This window comes from Phasianus colchicus, chromosome 20, assembly GCF_987193195.1.
Source record: "Phasianus colchicus chromosome 20, bPhaCol1.hap1.1, whole genome shotgun sequence".
NCBI lineage: Eukaryota > Metazoa > Chordata > Aves > Galliformes > Phasianidae > Phasianus > Phasianus colchicus.
In genome coordinates, this window is record NC_143455.1 from 4036020 (window position 1) to 4052554 (window position 16535).

General features: G+C 45.2%; 1 long non-coding RNA gene across 1 annotated transcript; it reads left to right on the forward strand.

Annotated features, from left to right (window-relative positions):
• Positions 1-886: 886 nt before the first annotated feature.
• LOC116232633 (uncharacterized) lies at positions 887-13487 on the forward strand. Its single transcript, XR_004167734.2, has 3 exons — positions 887-937; positions 11210-11326; positions 11457-13487. It is a non-coding gene; the product is annotated as an uncharacterized LOC116232633 (long non-coding RNA).
• Positions 13488-16535: the final 3048 nt, after the last annotated feature.

The following is a 16535-nucleotide window of genomic DNA, read 5'->3' on the forward strand; positions in this document are numbered from 1 at the left end:
TATTTACAAAGTCTCGTTTGTTTGTTTGTTTTTTGAAAAGCACTAAATTGCTCATCACTGAACTAAACACAGAAGAACACTCTGAAAGTTGCGTACTCATGCAGTCCTTTAGTGGCAGGTCAGACAAGTCTCCTAAAATGTCAGAAGTGTCAAATGGTGTTGGGGAGGAATTGGCACATCCCTCGACAGCCCCTTGTCACGATGACCATGGCACTTGCTAGATCTAGAGCAGGAGACAGCACCCTGCTGCTGTGGGCTCCATTTAATGTTTGTATTGTGTCTTTGCCTGCCTTGCTGCAGGAGTGCCAAGGAGATTTCAGAGGAAAACAGGCAAAGTTTGGAAATAAATCTGCTATTCCTGTTCCCACAGTAAGCAGCTGAGACAGGCGGACGTTTTGTGGGTCATTTCATGAGCTGTGCATAGGGAGTTGCCAGCACTGCTCTCAAGGTGGGCACAGCTGTGGGGTCCTGTGGCCAGGCCAGCACAGCCCTCACGGGGTCCACGTCTCCTTGTGGGTTCTGGTTCCCCTCACCCCAAGGCCTCTTCAGGAAAAAGAGCACCTTGGCACCCTCCTCTGTGCGCCCCAGAGCTGCACGAAGAGAACTGTCATGGCTGTCAGTCAGAGAGGAATGGGTTCCTCCACTTTTGCCTTCATCGCTGACAAGCTCAGCTCACACATATGTGTAGGTGTTGTACAAATTAGGTACTGAATGGGAATTGCTAAGTCAAGGTCTGAACTAATGGCTGAGCACCTGGTGAAGGGACACAGCCAGCCTTGGGAGCACAGGTGAAAGCAATTCATCCGCAGGACTGGAAGGAGAGGAACCAGGTTCCAGCCCTCCCTAACCTCATTTAAGGGCTGGTTGCCACGAGGGAAGGGTCTTATCTGGAGATTCTGCTTCTGGAGTACTTGTTGGGCCCTGATTCTTGGGACGGGTAAGCAAATTTTTCTTTCATTATCTGGATTGTGACCATTATTCTTTTTTGGATAATTTAGAACTTGTTATCTGCCATTGCCTTTCCCTACAGATACTAATGTAGGAACTAAAGTGCCTGTGGTCTGTTGTGTTTTGTTGTAAGATCTGCTGGTTGATTTGGGTTGCTTCCTCCAGCTGAGAGTCGCATCAGTGAAATGCCTGAAAATATTCACAGGGCCTTGTCAGTAAGGCCTCAAAAGTCAAGTATGTGAAATGGGATCTAACAGGGCTTTGCTGGAGCTAATCTGAAGGCTATAGCAGAGGCTTTCCTCCAGAGCATGCCTGCCTGTGAGGGATAATAGCACCTTACTCTGCTGGGCTTTTGAACCCACCTTTGCCTTGTGCAAATAAAAGACTTCAGATGGGGGGGTGGAGGGGGAAGCGTAGAGGTTTAGAAGAAAAGAGCTACATTTGCAGAAAGGTGCTGTATGAAGTTTCAAGATAAGCAAAGCGATATTTAACAGTAGGTTTCTGTAGCGATGCTGCAGTGCAAAATGTGACCGCTGTTGTGGGGAGGGGGGGAAAGCTGTGAAAGAAAACATTGGAGGTGGTTTCTTTGGTTTAGTGTATGTAAAACTAAGCAAAGCATGGCTGAAGGAAATGAGTGTGACACACAGTGTGACATTTCTTTGATTGTACTCGTGTAAAGAGGTAGAAAAACAAAACACTCAAAATTAACCTAAGCACTGGTGAATGAACCACTCAGAAAGGCCTGCTGGGGAAATAAGCTCAGCAGCAGAGGCCAGGGCTGAGCGTTTGGCTGTTGGAGGGGGTGCTGGGGAGATGCAGCATGGACTCAAAGCTTCTTTGGAAGGCAAAGAAGTAAATTCTTCATATCTAAGGAAGAGAACAGTATTCTGTGGGTATCCTGTTGCCTTTACTGTTGTTCAGTGTTCTGTCTCTACACTGGAGAGGTTCGTATTTATCAAGGAGAGGCAGCAAATGTGTTGCAGAGCACTGAGACTGTTTCAGTAGCTGCAAGGGTGAGAGTAGTATCAGGTTATTAGTGTGTTCCTCTGCCACGTTTCTGGGGCTGAAGGATGGAAAATGCAACTGGGAGCAAAGCAGTTGCAAGGGGCAGAGCAGAGAGCTGCAGATCTAGTTTCAGAGTTTACCAAACAAGAATGGAGAAAGCAGAGGCAGCTGAGCGAGGTCGGTACGTGAGGGGCAGAGAGAAAATGAGAGGCAGCGTACAGGCTGTGTCAGAAGTAAGGGGAGCTACAGCAGTATGGAGTTGCCTGGTCTGAGCTCTCAGGTAAAGAGGGGGCCATCAAAAATCATCTCTGGTTATTCACAAAACTGGAGAGAGCAGCCAGCATGTGTGAATTACTGCTTGTGGAGTTCATAGATTAAGTAAAATTTAACTAAGGAAAGCACGTTAACCTTCCCACTGAAGTTTCTGATACATTCATGCTTGAAATCAGGTGCCAAGGAAGAGCACAAGGAGGCTGTTAGGCAGAATGAGTGATTTGTGATGGAGAAAAGAGCTCAATGTCCATGTCCCAGAGTCCTGCTCCATGCTGGGAGCTGATAGAGCACCTGCAAATTCCAGGCAACCTCGAAGAAAAGTAAAGGCCAGCAGTGTGCTTTGTGGCTACTTTCTGTTAGAAAGAAAGCAGGAGAACCCTGTTGTTGTTTTTCAGTCATACTCTTTCTGTACACATACAGACAAGCCTTGTGAGATGCCACAAAAACCAGTTAGATTGTCATGGTTTGTACCTGCAGTGTTATCTATGATCTATGAGACATGATTGGCAGCTAGTCTGTAGGTAGATGACACTTAAAGTATACAGTTATGTTCTTATGTATTTTTCTTTTTTAAAGCTAGATGGTGAGATCACATGATATCCAAATGTCCATGAAATAAATGTGTTAAGAAATGTTTTGTAACACCTCTGATATCTCTGCTGCTCTAATTTGTGTGTGCTCATAGTGCAAGCTCTTGTTGAGAGCCTCCTGGAAGTGGGAACAGACAGTGAACAAACTCTTAGCAGCCTTTGGACTATAGCTCCTAGTACTTGTCGAGGCTAAAATGAAAATCAGAAGCCTTCCTTAGATGGCTGTATGTTTCTTCCTTGCATGAGTGGCTTTGTAAATGGAAGTGTTGCATGCAGAAACAGATAGGAAATAGTGTTATTTCTTTCTTTTCCGAAACAGGAAACAGAGGAGAGTTTCCAGGAAATCTTCAGCTCACAGAAATCTAAATGTGCGGTCCAAACTGAGGCTTTGCAGCCTGGACTTCTTCAGAACTAGGCAGGCCTGGTGGGATCCATCCTTGAAAGCATCATCTATTTATTTATTTTTAAACCATTGTTTCTCTTGTCCTGGCTCTTATTTGTTGGTAAATCTTACCATTATGATCATGGCAAGTTAACAAGTTGTCTCTGTTCATGTGGCTGGAGGCAGAGATGGGCTGTTCTCCCAGTACTATTATTCAGTGTCAAGCTCTAACACTTGGACCTGAGGGCACAACTTTCGTGGAACAAAAAGAGAGGCATAACTGGTTATAATTAATTATATTCAGTAGTAACTTATTGTCTTCACCTAGAGTCTCTTAAACAACTGTAATGCCTTGAGATGAATGTTGTGGTCTTTGTGGTAAAAATACAGAAGTCTGGGTGCTGCAGAGATGCTCAAGATGTTATATCTGCTGCTTATCACTGCTGCTGGGTGGGCTCTCAGTGGTCTGGTTTATAACCATCCAGACAGAGAGACTGATAATGTTCTGACAGGACGTTGTGGTTCCTGTGTATTAGAAAGGTCTCCTGTGCTGCTGCAGAGTGGAAAAACTGCCTCACTCTTCTCTGAGCTGGGATTGCATCAGTGCTGCTGCTGTCTACATTCTGCTCTGCATTACAGCTGGCTGCGGCCATTAGGCTTGTTGGTGAAAACAGCCAAGGTATTGCAGACCAGCAACACACTCTGCCCCAAGCCTGCAGCAATGCATAGGGTTGTTGTGATCTAAGTGCAGGGTTCAGCACTTGGTCTTTTTAATCTTCATCCTATTGGCCTCAGCTCAGTGATCAGCCTGTCCAGATCCCTCTGTAGGACCTTCCCACCCTCAGGCGTATTGATGCTTCCTCCCAGCTTGGTGTCACCTGCAAGCTTACTGAGGCTACACTCAATCCCCTTGTCTGGGTTATCAATAAAGGTATTAAACAGGGCCGGTGTGATGTGGCAATTAAATGTTTCAGCTGTAGGTTGGCATCACTTTAAGTCCTTTATGAGGAAAAGTCTGGATTTCTAGGTTGTTCATCTACCTTCTAGGATGTGACATAAGAGAAAGATCCTCCTGAGTTTACACCATGCCTACTTGTCTGTGCAGCAGAACTTCTGACACGTTGTGAATGGCTGGGCTCTGTTCTCTATGGATGGTGACAGGAACATGTCTTAATGTTTCAGTTACAGAAAAGGCAACTTTTTTTGGCTAACAAAGGATATGATCTGAGGTTTTCTCTTTTGCTGTGATTTTTGTAACAGAATTGGAACCTTTGATATTAGAGCAGGGATTTTGTGTATGATTATCATCAGTTGTTACCCCTGTTTAGAGGAGGAGTCTTTCACTGCACAGGCTGCAGCACTTTATATGGGCATTTCTACAATATACCTGCATGTCTTTCCTCTGCATGTAGCTGGATGGCTGTGGCAGCTTTAACTGCTTCCTGAGCTCGCTCACCCTGACCACAGTTAGACCACTGCTTAGGTGTTGTTATGCTTAGCTCTGGTCTGTGTATTATGAGCAAGGTATTGAAGGGTATCTCAGCATTGAGTTCAGAGAAGCGCATGAATGAGCATTGCTCAAATAACTATGCAACATTGCAACCTTTCACAGGGCTGTATCTGCTCAGATCCTGAGTAAACCCACAGGTATCTGCCATGCACTGAGCACCAGCACTGAGAACCCTGTTGTTATCAGTGCCTGAGGTTGTTTAAAATCAGGTGTGCTGTCAAGTGGATGCACCTGTGTAACTTAAAGTTCTGAGCTCCCAGTCTGACAGTGAAAAAAGTACGGAGAGGGAAACACCAGAGCCTGGAGTAGTGAAAATGAACCTGCTTTAGAGACAGAGGGTAAACATGAAATTACTAGTGCCTGTTCATTTTAAGCAGAGCTGTTTTAGTGGTTGAAAACTGGTAGCTGGGTGAGAAAAATCATGTTTCTACATATTGCTCTCTACCTGCTGGGTTCAACAATAGTCGTGTTTGCAGTACATTATTGTTCATATGGGGAAAAGGAAGGATATTTGTTGCAGTACTGGGTACTTCAGGTATGATCCCCTGACAGTCTGAAATGGAAAAGGTTTTCAAATGCTCAGTTCATTTAAAAGCTGTGCTTTTACTTTTTGAAGCCACTCTCATGCATGGTTCTGCTGTGCGTTCTGCCTGCTGGCCCTGGGCTTCTCCTTATGTGAGAGCACACCAGGCACTCTGAGCTGTGATGTGATGGTTGTGCTCTGCTGCTGTGAGGAGGCTCAACTGCCTGAGCATCCCAAAGTTGAACAGGGGTCTGAATGAGCCCCTAAGGTCATTTAATCCTTTTCAATTATACTGCAAAGCCTGGGTTCAAGAAGGCAGGTAGATGCAGCACTGAGACAATTAAACACTGTAGAGTAAAGTGTTCTGTGAAGCTTATCTTATTATCTTAGCAACAAGATGGTTTTGTGAGAGTCGAGAGTTGCATCTTTCTTCTTAGTTCTCCTCTGCCTACTTTTGTTACCCATTTCCTTTGCAACAGAGGAGTTGTCATCAGGAACCACAGCAACAAGAAGTGTTATCTCTGAGGTGCTTAGGTTTGCTGCTCAGAACTGAAGTCAGATCTGCCTTGAGTGCTACAGGAAAGCCTGGCCTGCTGGGGAGAAAGGGAAGGAGGGTTGTTATTGTGAGATCCCTTACAGCTGGAAGAAAGGGAAATACCTGAGGCTATTAGAAGGAAATCTGTATTTAATACTCTGTGGTCTCTAACGGTGTAACTGCTTTCACAAATAGGAAAAGAGCAAGACAGTTTAAAAGATTTTAAATGAGGAATGCTATAGTAGCTGGCACTGCTATTTAACATGAAAAGCCTTGTTCACATGCTGGTGTTTGATTGTGTAAGGTTATACGTGTTTTTATAGTATCAGTTCTCATGTTTGCCTTGAAACACTCCTTGGCTTGCTTGCCACTCCTGTTGGCTTCCTAATTAATGAGGGAAGGAATCTTCTGATCTGTGAAGAAAATGGATAAAGACATTGGAACATCACCAAAGGCATTTTCAAGGGTGCTAAAGCAGTAGCAATAGGCTAGGGCCAGCAAGGAATACCATAAAGTGGATTTTAAAATGTAGGGCTAGAATGAAATCAGATGTTTGGATCAATTATCTGCTATGGGAAATAATTGAAGATACGTAAATCTAGTGCTTGCCTAACCTGTTCCTGCAGTCTCCAGCAGCTGGTGTAATCCATACGGTCTGTTTTAGAGTTGTATCTTCCCTGTTACTTGTCTGACCTGACTCTGTGCTGAAAATGTAGTGTGGTTGGTCGTGAGAGGCAGTGCAGCTATTCTGCAGTGTCAGTGGTACCACTTGGTGCAGAACAGGGCACCTTGCAGGTGCTGCTGCCTTGTAACAAAACTTGTGTAGAATTGGTAGGAATGCAAGAGTTCTAAGAGTTAAATGAAAGCTGTACATCTCTAATTAAATGAGGAAACACAATTCCTGAAAGAATCCAGGATCAAGCAGATAAGTGCATTGTGGGGGGGGCTTGATGAGCAAACAGGGCTGGGGCAGACCCATTCACCTGTAGGGGATGTTACAGGGAGGAGGATGTGCTCTCATGGTTGGATAGTGACAAACAGAAGCTGACATTTGTGCTTTGCCACGTCAGTGGCAGTGTTTAAATCTCTGGAGCTTTCCTGATGTACATATAGACACACGTGGATGTGAGGCATGCTCTTCACCTTCCATCCTGCGCCTCTTCCTATCAAATATTCATCAGAGGAAGATTTTCATCTGCACATTTTACATTATTCAGGCTCAGAAGTATTTTGGTGGCTTTCATGTTGCCTACAGGATTTAGATACCAGGGATAAAGCAGAAGTTCCTTTAATTTTCTACATTGCTTCTACACGCTTCATTAAAATTCTTCTGAAGATTCATCTTCATGATGGATCTTTAACTTGGAGCCTTTCTCCCAGAAAAATAATGCCCACAGCAGAAAACAAATGAAGCCACTCCAGAGAGATCTCTGCCGTTCTACCATCACCCACAGGCAGATAACGCAGGTAGCTGTATTTCTTTCCAACACTTGCCTTATCCTGTGGGACTGTTTTTTAACCCCACAGAGCAATGGAAGCATGCTGCTTCTGTGTGCTCGCCCAGGGTCAGAATGAGGGCTCTCCTTTGAGTAACAAACAGAATATTGAGCCAATTTGACCTGTGTTTTAAGCTGCTAGTACTCAGCACTTGTTTCTATGTGCAGAAGTTTGATTTAGATGTTATGGTGCCTGATATTTTTTCAGAGGCTGCAAAGCACCTGAGCTCTTGCTTAGAGACAAAGGGTGCTTCCCTTCCTCTGAAGGGCAGGTGTGTGCCATTTGCTGCTGTAGAACTCAAATTCTGATTTGGGGTGAGAAAATAGATGGCCTCAAATTTACAGAGCAAGGTGATGATACTTCTACTCTTAGAATAGAACTCCTTGAGTAGGAAGGGATCAAGTCCAACTCCTCTGCAATGAACAGGGACATCTACAGCCTTCTAGGGGGAAAAAAAAAACCTGTAGCATATCGTTCTCTGATAGGAAGCAGATGGATAATGAAGTTACTGTGTATTTCAAGGCTCTCTTGCTTTGAGGAGCACGCTGGGGAAGGCAGGCAGGCTCACTTTGCAGACTGCTCCGAGGAGCTCTCAGGTTATTTTGTTAGTGCTTAGCAAAACTGTTCTTGTTCTGCTTATGTTGGATTCTGCTGTGAGCATGTCCTGCTGGTTTTGCATTATCAAATCTTACACTCATTTATCAAAAGCATTAAAGTATGAGCTATTCCAGTGCTTTTACCACTCAGTAGATAACGTGGGTTGAGTTTTCTGATGTGAAGAAAACAGAAGATTATTAGAGCAAAGTTTGTTTTCAAACCACAGGTAAAAGATAGTGGTTTTGTAGGCTGAACTACGCAACTTGTGGACAAGCACCGGATGCCAGAACCTGAGTGGATGTCATTAAATCTCCCCTGACAATGTTCCTACTCTACCTGTGTATCTGCAAGCAGATTTGGAAGATGGTGCCATGACTATCTGTGTGTATGTGGTGAGGTTCTGTCCACGTTCGTTCAGCCAGGTTGCTTTTGGAGTTCACAGAAGCAGCAGGGTGCTTGCTTCCAATTCCTAAGAGCTGGATGTTGGCTATGGAACAGCACAGCACCCCTTGCCTGGGCAGCAGTTCCTTCCCAAAGCATTATTGGAGGAGCTGGAAGCTTCCCAGTAATACTGGAGTGTGGGAGGGGGTGAAAACAATGCAGCAGCTTCCAATGGCTTTATTCCTATTAGCTTGTTCATGAAAGGACTTCAGTATGCTTTACGCTGAGATTGGAAGAGACTGTTGTTAATTAAACAATTAGCTGCTTAAAATGTATTTATTAAGGCTTAACAGCCAGGCCGCAGATATGCATCAGCTACAGAGCCACAATATCTGCAATAAATGTTTTTCCACCCCATAATCAACTATGGCTTAATTAGGCAATGCTGGGAGAATAGTCATAATAAATAGAGTGGGTAAGACTTGCCTTTATAATTGAGATTTAATCAGCTTGCTCTTGTATGTTCATTGAGTAATTGATTATTCTACACATTTATCAAGGATTAAAAACGCAGTGGTAGATATGCAAATCCCCTTGCATTAAACACATCTGAAATTCTAGAATAGCATTTAATGCTTATTAGCATTCCAGTTCAATCTAAATGACATACATGTTGGAGATCTCACTTCTGGTAGACTGTTTATTGCTGTTTATCACTCTTTCTTTTTCCCCAAGCTGAACTGCTTGTGTTTGGTGCTTTGGAAGTAGTCATAGGAGATGGACAGAAACATGCAAGGGGGGAGTGAACCAGATATCTCGCTCATTCTGGGAATGTGCAAGATTTCATCCCGGTTGGGGCAGCAGGAAACATTTCTGTGCTGCCTGCTAGTGAGCAGACAAAACCAAACGGAGCAGCCAAACAGACTGGAAGAAGTGGTAACTCTCCCCAGGTGTCTCAGTGCTCTTTATGATCAAGCAAGCATGTGAACAAGTCCATCACTTGTCTCTGTAGCTTCTAAAAATGTGTGTAGCAGGCCCAGGGTTTGCAAGGACCAGCACAGGGTGTCCCACTGGGACTGCAGTGGTTGCTAGAGAGAAGCAACCCTGTGTGCACTGGGGGGCTTTATCTGAGGAAATCAGTTTCCCTTACTCAAAGCATTCCAGTAGACAGATTACTTTTGCTAAGGGTTAAGTGAAGGGTTAAATAAGCATGGCATAAGAATGAGAACGTGAAACTGTGGGTAGTGATGACAGCTCATTTCTGAAGTGAGAAGTATGCTAGACTAATATTCCAATTAAAAGTGAAAGCAAAACTTCAAGCAAAAAAAAACCACACCCAAGACTGCACCTTGGTAAATACGTTGCAGCACACTTGCTTGCACAGTGTCACAGCAGTGCTGGAAAAGAAGTGTAGAGGTGTCACAGGTGGGGAATGCTGTGAACTAATAGGTTTCTGTAAGAGTTTAGCTGCGTAGCAGAGCATTGGTAACAACATACATCAGTATCTCACTTCTATGCTCTGATAAACATCAGTGATGTATGCTGAAAGGAGATGTCAGGAGCCAAGGCTGAAGATCTCAGTGCTAAGCCAATATGCAAGGTTAATTGCTGTGCTATCAGATGTGTTTGCAGAATCAGTACTCAGTTTTTATAACTCACTGCAGGGCAGGTCCTCTACATTGGCCTCTAAGCCCCTTGTTCATATCCTGAAAGCCACTTTTCCAAACTATGATAACAGTGAGCCAAATGGCTGCTGTGTGATTTTTGCAACATAGGCTGCTTGCTTCGTTTCCCACTTTGTGAAGCATTCCCTGCTAATTTCAGCTTGGACACAAGAGGGTGATATTTCTTTAAGAATTCATTTGCTGAGAGGTGTGCACTCTTCGTGGAGGATGCATTCTAGAGAGAAAATAGCCTAATTTATTTATTTTTGCAGGCGGTGGCTAGCCTTGCACTTGTTTGACGTCTGTGATCTGTAGCAGAGTTGTGGTGCAGCACTGGTGGGTGCTCCAGAGCTGGGTGGGCACTAGGACTTGCTGTCTGAGCGAATGTGCCTGGGGTGCTGCAAAACCATTTAATCTGATTGCAGTTTTTCCAGGTTTTCCTCATGTGACAGAGTCCCTGCTGAGGTCTCCTTCCTTTGCATATTTTCAGAGGTGTGAGCTGTGGTGATGTCTGTGCATTGTAGCCATTCTCACCTTGTGCACTGCAAGTGAGACGCACGCAAGAGCCTGGGTGCTCACAGCTGACTGCTTCTCATTTTGAGGCAGCACAGTGCAAAATAAACTGTTTCCTGCCCCAGGCAGGAATTATGGTTTCTGACTGCAAATGGAGCAGTGTTGAGAGAAAAGTTGTCTTCAGGATGAGTGCATCCTGTTCCTGCAAATCCAGCCTCACTTGCAGTCTGCTGCTTTGGGGATGTAAGTCTGGGGCTGAGGGTAGTGATGGCTCCACTGCTCAACTCCAGTCTGCTTGTAAGCCTAATTTGGGGAGAGGACTTGTATGCACTTCCAAAACTGAACATAAATTCCATCTGCTGCCATGAAGCACGTAGGAAGCAAGTGACAAACACTGCTGCCGCTCACCCAACTCTTGCTGACCTGCTCTCAATGCTTTGAGCACATCTCTGTGCTGTGTCACTGCAGGTGATCCTTCAAGACTGTTTTGCTTTGGTCCAGCAGGCCTAGGAGCAAAAAATAAAAGGAACTCTGGGAGTAACTGTGATATGTTCAGTTACAGCTGGGTTCTGGACCTTATGTGTATGAACAGATGGAAGGGATGGGATTCCTCTGGTTGTGTCCTGCTCAGGAGCACAGAGGAGGACTTCCAGGGCTCCTCACTGTGCCCACAGCATTGTTCCTCTGTGTGTGAACAAGGGTAATGCTAACTCTCACCCAGCTACAGCAGCACAGGCAGGTATGGATTTGGGGCCGTCTCCTGTTTGCTCTTTGCCTCCTCTGTCCCACAGTTGTGCCTGGGACCAGTGGTGCCTCCTCTGACACCAGCATCACGATGAGCTGGATCTCTGAAGCTACAAACTGCTGGATGCCTCTCTGGATATGTAATCCCTGCACTTGGAACCCGTGTGAGCCTGTGCAAAGCAAATTACTGCAGACTAAATATATGTTCAGGATGTGTTGAAAGTTGGCAGCATAGCTGCCTGGGGTAGCCAGGGGAGGAGGAGGGAAATGGTCAGCTTTCTCTTTCTGTTGCAGTGGATGATGCTCGGAGTCCTTTAAAAGACTTTAACATGGTTTTGGAAAGGAAGAGCTGGAGGAGATTCAGCCATAAAAAGCTGGATGGAGGCTGAAGGGTGCAACGTGCCTGGGAATTGTGAGACAGGATCAGCAGCCAGCTTTGATCAGAGAAGATGAATTTGAGAGCAGATTCTTTCATAGCAACTCAGAAAGGGGATTTGGCACCTCCTGATGCATTGGGGGAGACGGACTTCTGCTGTGACCCATTCCATGATCGCAGTTCACTTGTGATCCTTTGTATGAGTTACGCTGCGTGTTGGCAGCAGTTCGTGTCCTTAAAAGAACACAACCAAAATAAAGATCAGTTGCCTTCCCTTTCTGACTGTAACTAATTGCTAATGTTGTTACAGTGGAAAGAATACTTTAAAACTGAGTTGGACCTTTGTATTTTAATTGACTGACTTTTGTGTTTCACCTGGCTTGCTCAGAAATTAGAAATGACTTTGCTTACTTTTTCTGTTTGGAATCACTTTCTGGCTGTTTGCCCAGACCAGAGGAGCCCCAGGCTCTTCAATACTGAATGCAGACTGGAAGTGGAGCCAAACTGTTCTCTAAAATGTTCTGCTTTGAATAAGGGGATGGCTGTAATTGACTGAAGTTTTCTTTTACTCTTCCACAAACTGGAAAATCTAACCCAATGTCACTGGAGAATCGTGAATTTTTGTCAGTGGGCAGTTCTGTTAATGGTCAGTCATGATTTAAAAAAAAAAAAGGGGGGGGAATTAAGAGTTTTTGTTGGTATTTTGAAAACAAATGCCCATCTGAACGTTTTGGTTCTGCAAAGTTTTGTGTGCCTGCCATGTTGGGTCTCAAGGTTGAAGGTGCTTTTCCAGCTGAGCACCCTGCCCATGCACAGCACATCAGAATCACAGATTTGTCACAGTTGGGAGAGACCTTTAAGTTTAACAAGTTCAACCTCCCCCCACCGTGCCAACTAACAGCGCCCCACAGAGCCACATCTCTGCAGTTCTTGAATGCCTCCAGGGACATCAACTCCATCACCTCTCTGGGCAGCCTGTGCCAATGCTTCAATGCTCTCAGAGAAGAAATTTTTCCCAGTGTTCAACCTGAAAAACATTTCTGTGATGAATCATGCTGGCTGTACTTGTCTTTCTCTTGTTAAATGAAGAGAGAGTGCTTTGGCATAGGGCTCATTCATGAAAGGAAGAAGTGTTTGATCATGTTTGTCCTCATCCTGTAGGTAGAGAGGGTATGTCAACAGACCTTATTTTAGGGCTTCAAAGGTAAAGTGCAGCTTCTAGAGCACTGCTCAAACTACCTGCTATGTTCTAAGTAAAGACTTCTTTGCTCAACTCCAGTGTGTACTTCTGGGCTGTGCTTGCTGGGTGTCCTGGAAAAAGGCCCTTGGGTCACCTCACTCACTGACAGCTGTACTGTCCGTAGGCATGGCTAAACCCTCTATAGACAGTAAGCAGTAAATCATGCTTTGCTGAGAGCAGTGGGAACGTGGGAGCAGCTGTGTGTGCTCAAGAGACAAATCATGGGGATGGTATTAAAATAGCACGGGTCAGATGGTGTAAATCTTGCCATGTCACTAGAGCTGTTCAGGCTTCATCACCTGAGCCTTGAGTTCTGTGCCCATCTCCAAAGTTCCCCAAGGTGACCCTGCTCTGGCTCTGCTGCCATCTGACTGAGACCTGTGTTGCAGGAGCTTGTGCTGTCTCAATCAGTGTTTGTGTATGCTGGGTTCTGAGGGCACTGTCACATCTGTGCTGCCAGCTCCTCCCCATGCCTTTGCAGAGATGCAGCCCTGGGGCACAGAGGATGCTGTGTGCTGATCCATGAGGTGGATTTGTGCTGTGCTGTAGGCACGTGGCTCAGCACGCTGGCAGCCTGCAGTAGGCTGGGTCAAGTGTGCTGTAGGTGGTGGTAACAGCAGAGATTGCAATGCTCCTTATGTTACAGCTATCAGCCAATTTATCTATAGCTGAATTTATCTGCCTGCTGGGACGTATTGAGCAACTAGTTATAAATGATAGACTTTGCTGATGTTGGCATTTCTTGTGTTGAAATCTTATGCTAGTGCTATTTTGCTCATGTTGATGCATGTTCACGTATGTGGTTTGGTCTCCCTCATATACACAAGTTTAACTTCTGAGGGAGGGACACCTCCTGTGTAAATACACACTGTGTTTCAAATGAATGTGTTTTTACAGGGTTATTTCCCTTTCATAAGCGAACAGGACTATGCTTGCAGCCATAAATAATTTCAGACCTTGCTTTGCTTGCAATCTCACTGCATAGGATAGAAGTAGTAAGCTGATATCATACAGTATCTCCCCAAACAGCCAAGGGAGCAACAAGAAACTTTCAAAACCTTAACAACAAAACCACAATAGTCTTACAAGAACACAGCAAAAATGCTAAGTAACAAGAGTCTCCTTGCTCTTTGTGGTGTAGTAACCTAGACATACCGTAATGCAATTCCAGCTTCAGCCAGTAGTTTGGGGCATATAACAACTTACTAACTTATCTTGTTTCATCTGGTAGCGATGGATTGAATCAGGGAGAATAAAGGCAGGGGAAAGGGCACTGAGATCCCGGTCTCACTGTGTCCCCCTGGGTTTTGTTCCTACAGGCAAGTGCTGATGAGTGCTCTCCATTTTGTTTCTTCTCTGATTAAACTCTGAAATCAAACCAAAGGATGCAGGAGAAAAGGGTTAAAGGAGTAGGAGATGGTCTTTGAACTGCCATGTGGCAAGGTAATGAGGTATGAATTATTAAAATGACTTCAATTATAACTGGCAGCTGCACATGCTGCTTTCTTCCTCTATTTAATAAGACAGGTTTGCAAGTGCTCATGGCTTCTTGGAAGAGGTATACCCTTCCAGAACTGCTGGGTGTAGATGTGGTGTAATTTGTCACAGGAAAGCTGCTTTTGTGGTTAGAGAAGTAGAAGTGTCAATGAAATGGGCATGGTTCAGCAGCAAGACAAATGTGCTGCTTGAAAACCTACAGGAATGGATTGCTATCATGTTGCTGAAAGGCCACAGGTATTAGTAGCCTCTAAATCATCACGGTGAGGCTCTGCTCATACATTATTAATAATAAAAAAGTTTTGGCGTTAATAGAGGAAGCAGTACTTTCATTTTATGGTTGGGTTGCTGTATTTTATTTTATTTTCTTGCTTGTGCATAGCTTGCTCAGCACCTGAGCGTTGGGTGCATTGGATTCAGATTTGTAGGCAGTGATTGGGCTGATTTACGCTCATCCCCTGTGAAGACAGGCACCTCGCTGCTGGCTGCCTTCTTCATATTTCTTCATGCCTTTAGAGATGGGTGTATTACCAGCAATAGCTCCATCTGGCGACCGCTAGAAAACGTTGCACTGATGCCTGTGTTGTAGATCAGAGTGAATAACCTGAGGTCTGGTGCCTTGGGAGGACTCAGGTGGCCATAAAGCCCGGCCACAGCAGGTCAGGTTGCAGGGTTTGCTGCAGCTGGATGAAGAGATGATAAAACCAGAATTAGCTGAATGTTTCGGGATGATTCATCTAACAGATCTGAAATTGTTTGGTACTCGTGGATTGCAGGGTGGGAGGACAGAAGAACTGAATCTGTGTAGGGCTCTGATCAGTGAGCAGGCTGTGAAATCCTGAAGCTGCACCTCAGTTCCTTCCACTACTTTTCTTCTCCTTAGCATTCAGCTGCACTCTGTCCTGAAAGGTGGCAGCTGAAGTTTGTTGCCACATGAACATCTCTCTCGTTATTTTCTGTATTCTCTATCTTAATGGAGAAAGAAAAGTGAAAGCAAGAAAGTAGCATTTTTAGTTTGACTTGGGTACGTGTGGATCAGGGATCTGAATCCAGTTAGAGTCATAGAATTATTTGAGTTGGAAGGGACCCTTAATGGCCTTTTGTTCCAATTCCCTGCAATAAACACAGCTCAATCAGGTGCTCAGAACCCCAGGCAGCCTGACCTTGTGTGTCTCCAGGGACGGGGCATTATTAGCTCATTACAGAGACCCCAGAGTCCGGTGGTGGCTGTGTTAGTGCATTTCCCACTGGGGGACCTTCTGATCTGTAAAGCAGCCTGGAGAGGGCAAGATGCTAATGAAAACCTGAGCAAAATCGAATCCTTTGGGCATGGAAATGATGCCATGAAGTAGGATGCAGTGCTGTGCCCACTGCCAAGGCTGGGAGCAGTATGGAACTGCAGCCAGGCTGAGCTGGCTGGCCACACCATGAATGAGAGCCCTCTGCGGGTCTGGCTGGTGCCATTGTTGGCAGTCACAGCAGGCAGCCTCCAGTCTGCTCCGCTCGGAAGTATGAGTTATTAAAATGTAACAACAGCAGGAAGGCTTTTGCACTAGCACTTATACAATATTCCTTTTATAGTTCCTGCTCTTTTCCCCTCCTTGGAGCAGAGCTGTTTTCCTTAGCCCCTGGGTGAGATGTGGGTTTGCTGGTGCCACGACCCTGCCAGCAGGTGACCATTTATTTTTGCAGCCTGGGTGGAAATGGAGGCTGGAGCCCCACGGGGTTCCTGGATGACAACTGACTTTTTCCGACCCTGTTCAGCACAGCCTCGCTCAGAGCTGATGGAGGCGCAGGGGGAGAGGAGGGAGCAGCATTCCTTGCTGCTACATTCACGTAGTTCCTGGCAGCAGCCAGCTCCGAGCTCCTCCTGAAACCGCTCCAGACTCTGAAATCATCTCTATTAGGAAACCATTCATGCTGTAGCTGGATGGAGCCCTAGGTGACTCTTTACAGCCCGAAATCCACTGAAATGCTGGTGGTGGTCAGGAGCCTCTGCTGCTGCCTGGCTGTGGGGTCAGAGTTTAGGGTCAGGACTGCAGTGAGAGCAGAGCCCTCTGCTGTGCTCAGGCAGTGGTTTCCCTGCTTATACCTGTACTTCTTACTGCTGAGTACAAAACTGGAAGGAAACTCCAGCTCTGTTTTCTTTGTTACCCTTAATGCTGTGCTTATTCACTTTATCACTATTGTTGCCATACAGCTCTGAAATATAAGAGCTGTCTGCAAATTATAAGCTTCAGTGCTACAAAAAATAAAATAA